The following is a 16,683-nucleotide window of genomic DNA, read 5'->3' as shown; positions in this document are numbered from 1 at the left end:
GTCCCTTTCTAAGAGTTATCATGATTTTCTAGCTTCCTGATTAACCATTTTCCCTATATAAATCATGCATGTGACAGATTTTCTCTCTTATACATCAGAGCAAGCCCTGGGAGAAATCTGCCACTATAATGGATTATGTGTTTGTTTTTTCAACCTCACATCTGTGCCCAAGAACCCAATGTGGTACTCAGTGCAAATGACAAATTGTCCCAAGGTATATGCCTAAAGAGACCCGATGTCACCTGATGGGTGGTTTTGACTCTGAAGAGATATAATAAAAGTAGCAACTTGTGATAATACTCCCAGAAGTACTCATATGAGCAGATGGAACTGAAGAGGTTAACATTTCACCAAAAAAGAGCCAGCCGTGTAAAGCACGTGGACCACAGCTTTCATGGAAGGAAAAAAAACAGGAAATGACAAGCCCATGAGGTGAGAATGAATATGAACTTCAAGAAAAATAAAACAAGGCCTGGTTGGTGGCTATAATGGGACCCGAAGAAATGACAGATGTGGTCAGATAAGCAGGCAGTGTGTGGGCGATACAGGTCAATGCAGGAAAACGGATGTCAGTACAACTCGGAAGCCACTGGAAGGTTCCAACAGGTCAGTTACATGATCTAATTGGCATTTTTAAAAGTTCACTGCCTGATATATAGAAAGTGGATTGTGGACAGGGAGGAGGGATGGAAGCAGAAAAGTCCTTACAAGATGACGGCTATAGTCCCAATGAGAGTTGATGTCTTTTAGAGCTGATAGGATAAACTGAAGGATGTGGAAAGCCGAATATTTGGAGACTAGATCAAGTCAAAGGACGATAATAGTTCAACTTACTGAGAAGTTTGGGAAAGTCAAAATCAATTTAAAGCATATATGTATAACACTTAGCACATTATCTTTAAGTAATATCAGTCTTTGTCATTGTTATCACTATTGGATTGTCTGTACCAAGAGACTGTAAAACTCTTAAAAAGATCAGTGCACAGTGGTAGTTATATAGAGTCCCTTGCAAGATTCCTTAACGTTAGCATTTGTATTTAATGGAAATTATAAAATGAGCTTCCATTTTACAGGAGATAAGACCAAATTAGAGAAATAATAATTTTTTGTAAGGCCAGCTTTATATCCAAAGCCAAAGTGTTGTGAAATCTGCATTTATGAAAATAAGGAGTATTTAAAGTTGCTATATAGTGGAATGCAAATATTATGTATAACCAAAATTGACAGTAGTCACTTGGACTATCTCAAAAATGGTTCAGCTCATGAAAGTTGGAAATGCATTTCTACTCTGCAAATACCAAAACCATGTTCATTTTTTTCTATGCTTCAAAATGGGCAAAGTTAAAGTACATAATTCACCTGGAGTTAAGCAGAATACATTAGTGAGCTTTTCTATGACAAAGTAGAATTAGGAGTAGGGAACTAACTTCTGTGTGTGTTAAAGCAAATGCAGTTGGGTTTTCAAGAAGCTTCATACCTTTAGGAAGGCTTATGAATATGAAGCTACACACAAGAACTCAGGATCATGAGACAGAGACCAGGTTTAGCAGATCAACCACGTAAACTACCACTTGCCATCCCAACCACCTGGGATTGAACCTTCTGTAGAAAAGGCCACTGACACAAATGTTTTGTGTGAAACTTTTGTGAAACTAAATGTGTTTTTCATAGAGGAGAATATCATGAAAAATTGATGGTGATTGATGATTGATGCTTCATATCTAATTACATGGAAAAGAAAGGGATAAAGCAAATAAGGAGGCAGAGAATATGAATAACAAATTTTGCTAATTTGAAATAAATATACATATATGCATCTATATTATAAATACATATTTAATTAACCAACAGTAACTATAGTAATTAATTTGGGCAACAAAAGATAATTTTAGGAAGAATAACATTATTAGTATTATTTATAATCACTAATATAGGGCAATAATAAAAACTATCAGTTTTAAATTGGTTTTATTATTTTTTAAAATTATTTAAAGATAATGCCTACACCAGACATAGACCATATCCATCTTCTAATGCAGGGCTACCACTGCGGGTAAATAATGCATAGACAAAGATGGGCTAAAAAATATGATAAATGATTAAGTCACATGTACACATATATACAGAAGTATATATCACATATATCCATTACACATGTATAGAATATGCATCTACATATAGACATATAGTTATCTCCATGTAGCTATAGTTTTATATATATATCATTAATTTATTTATATTAAATATATATCTATAGCAATAGATAAGTGGCTCAGCACTCATCTATATTATAGTTGGAACAAATTAAACATGAAGAACCAATATTTAACAAAAAAATGCAATGCTGCTAATACAAATAACATTTTCTTGTAGTAAAATTTACTATTCATACAGAATAATTTGGTTTTTAAAATGTAAACTAATACTACATGCATCAGTCAAAATTATAAGGCTTAAATTTTGTACTCAATATATATCAGACTCCATATAAAGACAGTCATTTTCTATGATGTTTATGTAAAATAAATGTAATACAATTTTAATATACACTATGTAAATTCACATGAAAATAGAAGATACCCTATGCATAGAAAAACTTTCAGGTTCTCAAAATTCTGTGATTACCATTTTTCATAAAGAATAACAATATGTAGGTACAAACTTCTTAAACTTCAAAGTGTTCTTTTGCAGTATCTTTGTAATCAGTCAAAGAAACAAAAAATAAATAAATAAATACCATGAGTTAAAAAGAGAAATTAGCTTTGAATTTAACATTATCATCTTTCTATGTAAAAGTGTCTCTTTGTATATTCAGATCACTCACACAAATGATAAACCTTCTGGAACTTTCTTATGTGGACAATCAGTTTCCCCATGCAGCCTTCTATAGTTATTCTGTGCTATCTTTCACATTCTCTTTACAATTTGGGGAATTTGAAAACCAAAACCTAGAAATCTGAATTAATACAATGTCCTTGAAAGAAAATAATTGGAATGAGTGAGATGTCTTTATGCCATTGATAGCTGAGAAATATTTAATTTAAACTCTATTTGGCCCATAACAAAGAAATATCAGACTGCATCTGAATTGCTAACTCACCGCATTAAGGATTCAATATTTTTTAAAAGCTCAGCTCTAGTTAGTTGCTTTGGACTAATTATCAACCACAAAAGGTCATTTTGCTGAGAAGCTTCTGAGGGAGCAACTTTGCCCAGGGCTGATCCTGTGTATTGAGTTGCTATCTCAGAGAAGTGTTTGGTATTCTAGTTTGCAACTGCTGCTGCTTTTTGTGGCTCTACTGGCCAATTAAGACACTTTGGGGTCCTTTAGTTCCAGAAGACTCTCTGTTACTCTGATGAAAAAGAAAGCATTTGTGTGTGTGTGTGTGTGTGTGTGTGTGTGTGTGTGTGTGCTCATTTGATGAAGACCTTTTAGTCTGTAGCCATCCTAGAACAACCATCCTTTATTGGTTTGGTTTCCTGTTAGCTGCTTGGAGTCAGTGAAACTCATTTCACCACCACATGCTCAGTCATGCCTTCCCTCAATTTCCACTACTGCTAACCTACCAGAGGCACCCTGCAATATGTCACCTGAGTCATAGTGGATTGACTATTCCACCAACTTGGTAAAATTAATGTGTCATCAGATGTTAATGTTTCTTCAAGGACTACATGTCCAAGTACCATGCTTCATGTCAATGAGCCTCAAATTACTCACTGGTAAAATAAGGGAAGATTAGGGAATAGACATATTCATGTGCTGTTCTAAGAGTATGAAGTGAAATAAATCATTACCATCATGGTAATCAGTCATTCAGAAGAAATAAGAAAGCATTGTATTAATTATTCATACACTTTTTCATCCACTCATCAGGATATAAATTCCTTGCAAACAGAACAATTGTTCATCATCCTCTCTACCTGGAGTACCAAGAAAGTGTCTTGCACATATGCTGATGCCAGAAGAGAAAAATAAATATTATAATAAATAAAATAAATGCAACATCCTACCTCAAGGATCTCACTAGTCCATCAGCAATCTGGGTTCATTACAAGGGAAAAAGCTTTGGAAAAAAATATCAGAAACCAGAGTTCCTACTTCCACCTTGAAACCTACTCAGTTACATGACCTCTAGCATCATTTAACCGCTAGGTAACTCCCTTTATTCATCTGGAAATGGAATAGTGTGATCTCCATGAAGATAATGAACTGAGTTCAGCCATGTATAACAAAAAACTAAATACATGATAGAGATTTAAATAAGATAAATGTTTATTTTTCTTCAAGCCACGAAAATTCCACAATTAGCAACTTAGGGCAGGATCAACAGTTCCATAATGTCATTAGGAGCCCTGTTTCCTCCTGTTCACCTACTCAGCTGTCTTTTATATGTTCCCAATTAATGGTTGGGCCACAGCCATATTCCATATAGACTGATGGAAAATTCAAAAATCAAAGGACCTACTGTCTGAGTTGGCTTCATTTTTTCGGAGTTAGGCACATGCCTTACTATTTCTTAGATCTTCATGGCCAGGACCACATCATATAGTTGAAAGGAATGTTAGAAAATACATTTTTTTCCCCAAGGTGATCACTTGTATGTCCCAGAAAATCAGAGCTCAGTAGTAAGGAGATAAGGAGAATTAAATATCAAGAAACTAGCTGTTCAAGTTACAAGTGTAATCTGCTTATTTCTACAACAAATACTTGCTGTATGGGCATTTAGGGTGGTTTGGCAGTGGTTAATTTATAATTATAAATTATAAAATTGTAATACAATTTATAATATATAATTATATATATAATTATATAATTATAAATTATACCAATGGATAAATTTCTGCTTCTAGTGTCCTGAAAGAAACCACACAATGATATTTATAAATCTATTTCAACAGCATAGTCTAGATTAAAATTCTAATAAAAAATGGGTGCAGTAGTCACAGGCAAGCCTATATTCAATGGATTAAGGAAGTTGACTCTACTTCTTGAGCAGAGGAGTGGTGGGAATTGCTATAACCACCTTTGACACATTTCCTGCATTTTGTAGTCTTCATGGTATTTCTGTATGCTGAGTACAGGAGTGACTGCCTCATATCTTACCTTCCTTGGTCAACATTCTCCAAAGTAGAGGTGCAATGGTAAATAGTACCCTTATCCTTTCCTAATTTTAGTCACTCTGTGTTCATTTTTTTAGGGATAGTTGCTTCCATGAAAATCATAAAATTCTCTACTGTGTTCATCAATACTATTTTGAAGCATTTGACCCTCTGTGAATTTCAAATTATGTATTGTGGTTATGATAGCTAATATTTTCTAAGTCCTTTTTATACTTTAAAATTATGATAATTTCGTCTACCTTACTAAAAACAAGATTGCTACATAACATGAAAAAATGGGTGCTAAAGTTCTTCAAAAGCTGCACATGGCTATGCAAATATGTACAGTCCTTTGGCTACTTTGCTTTGACTCATCTTGAACCTGTTCTATCATTATTACTCTTTCTCCTGCAGACATTTTTTTTTTTAAATTTCACATCATTTCATAAGTGCATACCATCTTCTTATGGCATGACCACCTTTTATATTTAAAACGAAAGTAGGCTGGGGATGTAGTTCAGTGGTAGAGTGTTTACTTGGCAGACATGAGGCCCTGTGTTCAATGCCCAGCACTGCAAACAAACAAAATAAAAATAAAAGTAAAATACTAAGAGTAAAAACAGTTTAAATAAAGAAATAACTTTATTTCCTCCTGAAAATACTCCTCTAATTTACAATCCTATTTATTACCCTCACTTCTCAGTGCATTAACCAATCTGAATTTCAAAGAGTATCTGACATCACTGATTCATTTTGAAAATTTGTGGGTTTTTTAAAAATATATAGTCTTATTCAAATACTTCCTTTACAAGTAATGGAGTTATTACATGTAATGAAGGAAAATAACACAATGATAATCGACATGTGTATTAAGGGCAGTTTGTAGTTGGTTTTGGAATGCGTTTTTTTCAGAGGATTTGCTTTGGTAATTACATTTTGTTTTTCTTACTAGACTTAAACTTCATTTGCATTCATTTGTTAGGGAAACAGGAGATGCAAAGGAAAACTTTTGAGTACAGAGAAAAGATAGTCTGGATATAAACAAAACTTCATCACGAAGAAGCTATGCAACTGAAAAATATACTCATCACTGAAAGTTGATGGTGTAATATACTTGCTTTTGTTCATTCCCTTTTTCCACTGTGTTATAAAGAGGTGAAGTAGGTGTACCAATTACAAACAAATTTTACAAACAGTAAAAGGAAATGTACCTTTCTAAACCTGAGTGTAACTATGATCAATATCTCTTAATGGCAAGAATATAGTTACCAAATTCTGACTCTGACCCTAAAGCTTATATGTTGATGCAATTTTATTGTTGCTTATCCTCTTTCTCCTGATGTAGGTCTGTGTGGCTACACAGGAGGCAGGGGGGAAGAGGGATATTGGAAGAAACAAAAGTAAAAGAATTAAAGAGAATATTAAAGAAATATAATGTTTGGTCTGATTTTTTTATGCAAAACTCTCAGTAGCATAAAAGAAGATTTCTGGCAGACAAACAGTTAGAAAAACATTTGAAGACTATACTCCATAAATATGAAGTGATTTTGGAGTAAACCACAATGAATGTAGCAGGAAACTTATTGCTTTTATTTAATTTAAAGCAGGATATGCACTAGCTGTCTCTTAGCTAGGCTCATTTATAAACTATTAATGATTTAATTTGCATTTTCATCAAGAAGAAAAAAAAAACAGATAGTTATTGCATAGGTCTCTTTTTCTCCAGACACTGAGTCATTATTTAATTAAGTACTGTTTATGGTTTTACATACCACATTTGCATTTTTATCTGGGTGCTGCATTTGAGTAAACATATATTTAATTTATCATCTCATATATTTTTTAATCTAGGCATATGCAGATCATTAGTTTTTTTATAAAGTCATGTTTTCTTTAAATTTTTTAACTTACAGATAATGATTTTCTTTCCTTTCCTTTGAAAATAATGATGTTAATAAGTTAGAGACCAAAAGAAAACTAAAATATTCTGTACATCTTTTCAGTGACCTAGTTCACAGATTCATTTTTTAAAGTAATTGCATTTTCACAATAGACTGTGTGATATTTCCAATTACGTTTTTTTACATAGGCATGATTTTCCTACCACGTGTCTCCTTTTAAAAGTTAGGTAAGTAGTTAGCTATGTTTTGAGAATTCTACAAACTCCTTAATAAATCTTAAGCTAAGCTAACATTAAAGAATATTACTACAATGGAAAAATAATTGATACAATGTGTAAATTCATGAGACTGTGATCATTATCTACAATTATGTGAAGAATTGCTTTCAGGAAATAAGAGAAAGAGAAGTATAAAATCACAAAAATGAATATTGATTTTGAATATCAAGGAAACAATAAAAAGTCTTAAAGCCCTGTTATAATTTTCTGAAGGAGGTATACTAACTTGCTTGCATAGATTAGTTTATTGTTTCTTTTAAGAACATGAGAATAAAGTATCAGGGGAAAAAATCAATGTCTATGTATCTCTATTTATTACTATATCTATAGCATATTTTGTTTAAAAAGAAGTATGCAAAACTGACCAACACTTCACCAGAGTAGGGGTGTCTCCCCAATACAAGAGTCATGCTTCATACCATTTCTTCCCTCGCTGATGACTGGGGTCTCCAAACTCATCTTCTCCCCCGCAAAATAAACAACAAAAAACAAATAAAGCTAAGAAGGATCAGAGGGCCAGTAATCAGAGTTTCAATGGAATTGGAGTATCAGGAAGCTATACCCAGAGAAAGACTGAGAGGTAGAGAGACAAAGAATTGAGGTAGAGAGCAGGAAGTGGCAGAGTTGGGTCAGAAGAACCAGAGGACGGTCCTGAGCCTAGCTACCCTTATTCACATGACCTTAGAGAGAGCAGTAAGGGAGGAAATGAACAGGAGACTTTAAAGGGTACCAAAGTGGTTGTAGGTCAGGGTTGGCTACCACTTGTGTAATATATGTATAAAATATATGTATTTGTGAGGGAATGGTTAACACCTTACCTTTCAAGTTATGGATATCATAAAAGGAGAGGAAATCGAGGATGGAAAAAGAAAAAAAACATTCACAGCAGTAAGATATGAGCATAATTTCATTTTTTTATATTGTGAGTTTACACTGTATCATACATAATAAAAAAAAAAAAAAGCAAAAGCTAGCAAGCATGCATCAAGATGGCAGTACATTATGAACCAAGAACAGGTTAAAATAAATTCCCAAACAAAAAACAATCTCCACCAACTAAAAACTGAGTGTAGAAAATAGATAACATGAAACAACAAATAGAGTTATCATTTAACTGCTACTAATAATCCTTAAAAGGTTACAAAATAAAAAATAGCTATGGAGTTTATGGAAGTTCTATGTAAAAAGTCCTCCTCATCAGCATCAATTGCTTTTCTTCCCTCGGGGTTTATGATGGAAAGCCAGACCCAGAGTGATTTCCCAGCATCATGAACTATGAATTTCTTTTCTATTACACATGGTAAAACACCTATTATCAAAATATATGGTTACTAATCGGCTCCTAATGGTTCTACACAGGCACCAAAGAAACAGGATACTTTTTTTTTCTGGTTGCACATACCCATTCCTCCAACTAAAAAGCTGAACAAATTGAAAAATCAACAACATTTCTTAGATCCATAAATGCAATGAGGTCACAAGAAAATGTCTACTCCCCAAATTGTCAAGATTGAGAGGTGAATACCTTGTTACAATTTACCAGAGCAGAAATCTCAGTGTCTAGGTAGGGAAACATGTGCTGTGACTGACAGGTTTCTGGAGACTTGATGATGACAAGTCTGAGATGAAAAATCCGGGGGATCCAGTTGATGGGGGCAGCCCTGCGCTTTTGTGAGCCTTCCTGCCTGCTCCTGGTGAATACTGGAAAAAATTCTCCTTGTGCTTCTGGCAGAGGGAGGGGAAAAGTAAACAACTTGAAATATAGGAAAATATTCTGTCCTTCTTAACAAGATCTTCCCTCAGGGAAACCATTTGGTTTATGAATCTAAATGACTTGGGAAAAGGGAAATACACAGTGCAGCTCCCTATGGTCTTCCACTGGAGAGAAGGCAAATAACCAATTCTTGCTCACTCCACCCTTCCTGTCCCATCTCCAGGGAAGAGAATAGAAAGGTGAAAAGGGGATGTCAAGTTCATAATCCAGGTACAGGCTCCTTAAAAGACTGAGACCTAATCATAGAACTGTGTGATCCTTCCCTTTTCCCAACATTTAACCAGCATATTACCAAAAGCCAAGTTTATAGTAGTTTATTTATCTGGTAAATCACATCTGCTTATGAAGAAAAAAATTATAGGACACATTAAAAAGGCAAAAAAATATATATAGTTCAAATAGAAAGAACAAACATCATAAAAAGATTCAGATATAGTTTGTATGTGAAGTGTCCCCCAAAAGCTCATGTGTGAAACAACGCAAAAAAGTTCATGAGAGAAATGATTGGATTGTCAGAGTCTTTACCTAATCAGGGATTTCATCCCCCCATAGGGATTAACTGAGGGGTAACTGAAGTGGTAGGGTGTGGCTGGAGGAGGAGGGAATTGGGGCATGGGCTTTGGTGTATATATTTGTATCTAGAGAGTGGACTCTCTCTCTCTCTGCTTCTTGATCACCATAATGTGAGCTGCTTCGCTCTGCCACACTCTCCCTCCACAATGTTCAGCCTCACCTCCAGCCCTGAGAAATGGAGCCTGCGTTCTATGGACATAGACCTCTGAAACTGTGAGCCCTCAAATAAACTTTTCCTCCTCTATAGTTGTTCTGGTCTGATCTTTTAGTCACAGCTGTAAAAAAGCTGACAAAAACAATTTGTTATGCAGTATGATTGATAGCTATGGGCTCTAATGAAGGATAACATGAATCATCATAATAGAGAGATAGCTCATGTTCACAGAAGATTCAGTATTGTCAAGATGGCAGTTATTGCCAACTTAATTCATAGAACTCAATAGAATTCCAATGAAAATCTCAGCAAGTCATTTTGGGAATATTGACAAAGTGATTCCCAAGTTCAAGAGGTAAAAGACCCAGAATGTTGAAAAAGACCAAAATGAAGGACTGACACTACCCACCTTCAAGAGTTACCACAAAGCTACAGTAATCAAGACTGTGATATTGGCAAATAAGTAACTGGAAAAAATGAAACAAAACCCAAGATTCTAGAAGAGATCTACTTAAATACGGTCAACTCATCTTTGACAAAGGAGCTAAATCAATACAATGGAAAAAAAGAAAATCTCTCTAACAAATGATATTGGAAAAATCTAACATTCACACATAAAAAACGATTGGTTCTTTTGTATTTAACCAAAGGAGTTGAAAACTGATGTCCACACAAAAACCCTGTGCACAAGTGTTTGTTTCAAAATTTAAGCATTCAAAAATGACACACCAAGCGTGGTGATATATGCCTGTAACCCCAGTAGCTCGGGAGGCTGAGGCAGTAGTATTTTGAGTTCGGAGCCAGTCTCAACAATTTAGCAAGGCCTTAAGCAACTTAGTGAGACCCTGTCTCTAAATAAAATATTTTCGAAAATGACTGGGGAAGTAAGTGGCTCATTGGTTAAGCACCCCTGGGTTCAGTCCTTGGTACTGCAACACACACACATACACACACACACACATACACACACATGGAAACATGGTTGCAAGAGTGTGGAGGAGTGAGAGATGAATAGGTAAAACATAGAAGATTTCTAAGAACTAAAACTTCTCTGTATGAAAATAAAATGATGGACACATGTCATTATGCATTTGTCAAACATAGAATGTACAACACCAGGAGTTAATTTCAACTTGAACTATGGATTTTGAGTCTTGATGATGTGTCACTGTAGTTTCATCAATTGTGATAAATGTAACGCTTTCTTAGGGTGCAGTATATTAAGAGTGGGTGATGCTGTGTTTGTGTGGGGACAGGGACTATATGGGTAATCTGTGTACTTTCTACTTTATTGTACTTAGTTAAACCTGCTCTAAGAATACAAATTGAAAGAAAGAGAGAGAGAGAGAGGGAGGGAGGGAGGGAGGGAGGGAGAGAGAGAGAGAGAGAGAGAGAGAGAGAGAGAGAGAGAAAGAAAGAAAGAAAGAAAGAAAGAAAGAAAGAAAGAAAGAAAGAAAGAAAGAAAGAAAGAAAGAGCAACTGAATAAGCATGCATATCTTTGGTATGCTGATTTCACTTTATTTGAATATATGCCTAAAAGTGGGAGAGCAGGATCTTATGGTCATTCTAGTTTTAGTTTTTTTAAGGAATCTCCCTACTACTCTCCATAATTCTGTACTCGTTCATATTCTCACCAAGAGTGTAGGAGGGTTCCCTCCTCTTTCTCCACATTCCTGCCACTGTTATTTATTTTTTTACAATAGTTATTCTAATTGGGCTGGGAGAATATCTCATTGTAGTAGTTTTGATTTTCATTTCCTGATGGCTAATGATACTGGTCATTTTATATGTCAGACACAGAAAGACAATGCCACAAGTGGAGGAGTGGAGAATAGTGATTCCTTGGGAAGGCAAGGGAATAGGGGAAGGGGAGAAAGGTAGGAAAAAGGAGGTAGAATAATGGGCCCCAAAACAGAAAGAGGAATAAGTTCTGGTGTTCGCACAGTAGGATGAGTCCAGTTCACAATAACTGTACTTTATGAAGACCTAGGAGAAAAAAAGCATAAAGAAATGATGAGGAGAGAAATGGTAATTACTCTGATCAGCTCACACTATATTCATGTGTTGAAATATCACAACAAACCCCATTAATATGTATAATTAACACATGTTAATCACAAATTAAAATTAAGAAAGAAACATATTAAATAAAAATAAATGCCATGAAATTGAAATGCTGCATTAAGTGTAGGAGTGATAATATGAAGAAATAACTTAATGGTGATGTTATAAATAAAAGTACCTGGAGACATGTGATTTTATTTTAGCAAATTACCAGGTAGCATTATTTCAGGAACATGATGCATCTTAAAGTATAATCTCTATTAGTTTTACATTAGCTAATGCTGCTTCTATCAGCAAGAGCCCATTTTGTGTCACCTTAGCCTTTTGCAGTTACATAGAGAAGAAAGACTGATTTGGATCATAGAGTCTTGCCAGGATTTGTTAATTACAGGATGACTATTAACTTCATAAGAATAAAACTGTAGATAAATTCAGCCAATGTCAAATGGTATACTTTTGACCAAAACTTGCAAGCTATACATACATCAATTTTCAATTCATTTTTATTATAATACTTATGTCATTGTTGAGGAATTTTCATATTTATTATGCTTATAACTACATTTTATATGAGTTTTTTTAAACTTTTATAAATTTTAATTAAGAACACTAAACAAAGTATACCCTCTTACAGATTTTTAAGTGTCTAATATAGTACCATAATCTATAGGCATAATGTTATACATCAGATCTCTTGAACTAATTCATCTTTTATAATTGAAATTTTGTGTACATTAATTAGCACCTCCCCATTTCTCCTCCCCCTAATCCCTGGCAGCCACCACTCCATTCTTTGTTTAATGGGCTTGGTGATTGTAAATACTAAATATGAGTGGAGTCACGCAGTTTTTATTCTCCTGTGACTAGTTTATTTCATTTTACACACTGTCCTCTAGGATTATCCATGTTGCCATATACTGTAGGATCACCTTCCTATTTTAAGGCTGATATGGTTACTGTTATGATTTGAGGAAGACATATTCTCCAAAAGGTCCTGTTTTAATGTAGGCATAGGGAGAGGTGAAATAATTAGATTATGAGAACCATAACCTTATCATCAATCCCAATTTTAAAGGACTAAGTGGTGACTATAGACAGGTGGGGTGTGACTGGAGGAGGAAGGTCACTGGAGCATACCCTGGAAGGGCCCATCATCCCTGTGGCTGCTTGCCCTCTTTCTTTCTGCTTCCTGGCCACCATGAGCAAGGCAGCTTTCCTCCACCATGCCTTTGCACCATGACGTTCTGCCTCATCTTTGGGCCCAAAGCTATGGAGGTGGCCCTCCATGGACTGAACCTCTAGAATTATGAGCTAAATTAAACTTTCTCCTCTAAGATGTTCTTATCAGGTATTTTGGTCACAGCAACCAAGACTCTACTAAGACAATTACCTTGTATGTCTTTATAGTACCATATTTTCTGGATCCCTTCATCTGTTTCTGGACATTGAGATTGTTTCCACATCTTGGATGTTGTGAATAGTGCTACCATTAACATGAGACTAGTAATATAAATTGAGATCATAAGTTTGGTTTTTTGGGGTTAATATCCAGAAGTGGAATCTCTAGATCCTGTGGTAGTTCTATTTTTAACTGTTTGAGGAACTTCATAGCTTTCTGTGGTGGCAATATCATTTTGCATTCCCCCCAAAGGTGGTCTTCTAACTAGGCTTCCCATTTCTCCATAACCTTGCCAGCACTTGGAATTTTTTTTTTATAATACCCGCTATAGCAGGTAAGAGGTGATATCTCATATTCCTGTTGATCATATATATGTCTTCTTTGAGGAAATGTCTATTTAACTCTTTAGTTCTTTTTGAGGGAGAACTACCAGGGATTGAACTCAGGGGTACTCCACCACTGAGCCACATCCCCAACCCTGTTTTGTATTTTATTTAGAGACAGGGTCTCGCTGAGTTGCTTAGTGCCTCACTTTGACTGAGGCTGACTTTGAACTTGCAATCCTCCTATCTCAGGCGTGGGCTGCCATGCCTGGCTGGTTTCTGTTTTAATCCTTTTATTGGCATTGTTTTCTGTTGAGTTAGGGTGAGGATTAGAGTGCCACTGAAGTCTGTAAATATTTATAGCTATGAACTTCCCTCTTAAAATTACATCTTGTAAGTTTTGGAATATTATGTTTTTGTCTAAAGAAATGTTTTTAGTTTCCCTTTGATTGCTGCTATGATGCATTGGTGGTCCAAAAGTGAGTTGTTTTATTTTCACTTATTTGTGAATTTTTCAGTATACATTCTGATACTGACTTCTAGTTCCATTCCATTATGTTTGGAAAAGATATTGTTTTGATTTCATTATTCTTAAATTTGTTAAGGCTTTTTTTTTAATGACCAAACATGTGTGATCTCACTTGGGGAATATTTTATGAGTTCTTGAGAAAAATAGGATTCTATTGTTGTTGGATTGTTCTGTACATGTCTATGAGGCCAATTTGATCTATGGTACTATTTAAACTTGTTTCTTCATGCATTCTCTGGTTGATCTATCCATTATCTAAAGCGAGAGAGTGAAGTCTCCTACTATCATTATTTTTGCTGTCTAATTCTTACTTCAGTTCTGCAAATGTTTATTTTATGTATTTAGCCGATCTGATATTAAGTGCATATAAACATATAATTGCTTTTGTCTTCCTAGTCGTTGATCCTTTTATCTCTATATACTCTCCTTTTTCTCTTTTGACAGTTTTTTATTTAAGAATAATTTATCTGAGTAAAACCATCCTTATGCCTTTTTACCATTTGCAAGACTTATCTCATTTTTAATCCCTTTGTGTTCAGTTATGAAATTCCTTAAATCTAAAGTGAGTCTTTTATAGGCAGTATTTAGTTGGATCTCATTTTATTTGTGTTTTTTAATCCTTTCAGCACTGTCTTTTGATTGGGGATTAAAATGATTTGCCTTTAAAGTAATTATTAATAGTAAAAAACCTTATATTTAGTCATATGAAATAGAAAACTATACATGTATAAATAAATTTCATACATAAAGCAGATTTTTCAGTGAAAGAGTTTGCCTAGCCCAAGTTGAACCCACATCATCCCACCATGATTTTATATTTATATCCTAAATATAAAATATCACTGATAAAAATAACTTACTATGATAAATGCTTAGAGGGATCTCAAAGATGAGGCAGTATATTTGAAGATATATAATACAAAAGAGTTTGCAAATACAAACTGTTAAGCTAAATATCATAGTATCTGTGAGCACAGGTATCTGAGGAGGAACTGAATTTGAACCTTGACTCGGCTATTTCCAATTGGTTACTTCAGGCAACTCTGTCAGGAAATGGAGACGGTAACTAACCTAGAGTAGATTTTCCATCTTAAATAAGAAATGCATGCAATGATATGGCAGAATACCTGTCATTTAATAAATTCTCACTAAATGGCCATTACTCTCAGTAGCTTATTTTGAAATATAGCACTGAATCCTAAATAGAACATAAATACTAAGCTAAGAGCTAATAATTTAAATAGTGATCTTCAGCAAATTGGGAATTTACTCTGAGAAAACTTAATTCAATATAACATTGTCAATTCCTGTCTTATACAACTCGGTTTTGAGAGAAATCTGATATTTTTTTTAGATGAATTTTGCTTTTCTGGAAACCTTTACCTTAGCTCCATGATGTGAAACAGAAAAGCAGAAATGATGCTATGAAAGATGAGCTGAGAGGGTGCAAATTTGGTGGGCCAAATAGAATTTCTGTGGGTGTAATGATTTTTAGAAAGTGGCAGCAAGCTATCTAATACCATATTTCCATATTCATCCTCGAATAACATGAGCCACAAAATTTCTAGCTCAAAGCCTTCCTGGTTGGCTAGGTTATAACTTTCAAAAGCTTTATAGCTAAACTTTAAAATAAATCCACATGATTTGGGGCTTTGAATTCAATTTTGGAATATTAATCTACGAGAACAACAGACATTTATTCTGTCCAAATGTGCTATTGGCCCTCTTAAAACCAGGCTGCACAATTCTTGTGTGAATGATTGAGAACTTTATATTGCCTTCTTGTCACTGTAAGTTCCATGAAAGCAGTAACTCCTTAATGGATATTTGTTCACCTGTCTCATCGATTTCAATAAAAAGCTGAAATAAATATACACTTGAATTGCTCTAAGGATTTATTCACAGAGAAATTATCTGTCAGGAAGTTAGTTATATCCATGAGACATTCATCTCTTCTCTGCATGTAGTAGGCCACCAGATGGTAGCTCTCCACAGCTCTCATGGGCTGTGAATTGGCACTAATTGAAACATCAACACTCACTTCAAGGCTTCTATAGAGGAACTACATCCCCAGATCTCCAAATTCTCCCAAACATAAATTTATAATGCATTTCATTATATGTTATTGTTTTCATTTTACAAAAATCAATAACATATTCACAAAAAGTGTTATAGATAGAGTAGGAAAAAATCCCTTACGTTTTATCATTTACATTGTACATAATTTTTTCCTGATTCTAAATGGCTCTAAATAGCATTTTTCCAAGATGGCATAAAATGTTGGCTGAGACAAATTTGACTCTAGGAAGGATATTATTTTGAATTGCTTTGATTCAAAGCAATTGAATCATATTTGCTTTCATTGAAGATACACACAAACACACACCATACCACACAGTGTATATCTATGAAGAATAAGAATTAACATTCATGAAACCAACACTTATAAAATTAAGCATTATCATTATTTCAAATATTTTTGTGTTCTCTTCCTTGGTTACATCTTCCTCGGAAGCAACTCCCTCTGACTTTAGGGCTATATGATTCCCTTATATTTCTGTATACGTTTATAAATGGATATGTATTT

This window comes from Callospermophilus lateralis, chromosome 17, assembly GCF_048772815.1.
Source record: "Callospermophilus lateralis isolate mCalLat2 chromosome 17, mCalLat2.hap1, whole genome shotgun sequence".
NCBI lineage: Eukaryota > Metazoa > Chordata > Mammalia > Rodentia > Sciuridae > Callospermophilus > Callospermophilus lateralis.
This window is presented reverse-complemented; position numbering follows the sequence as displayed.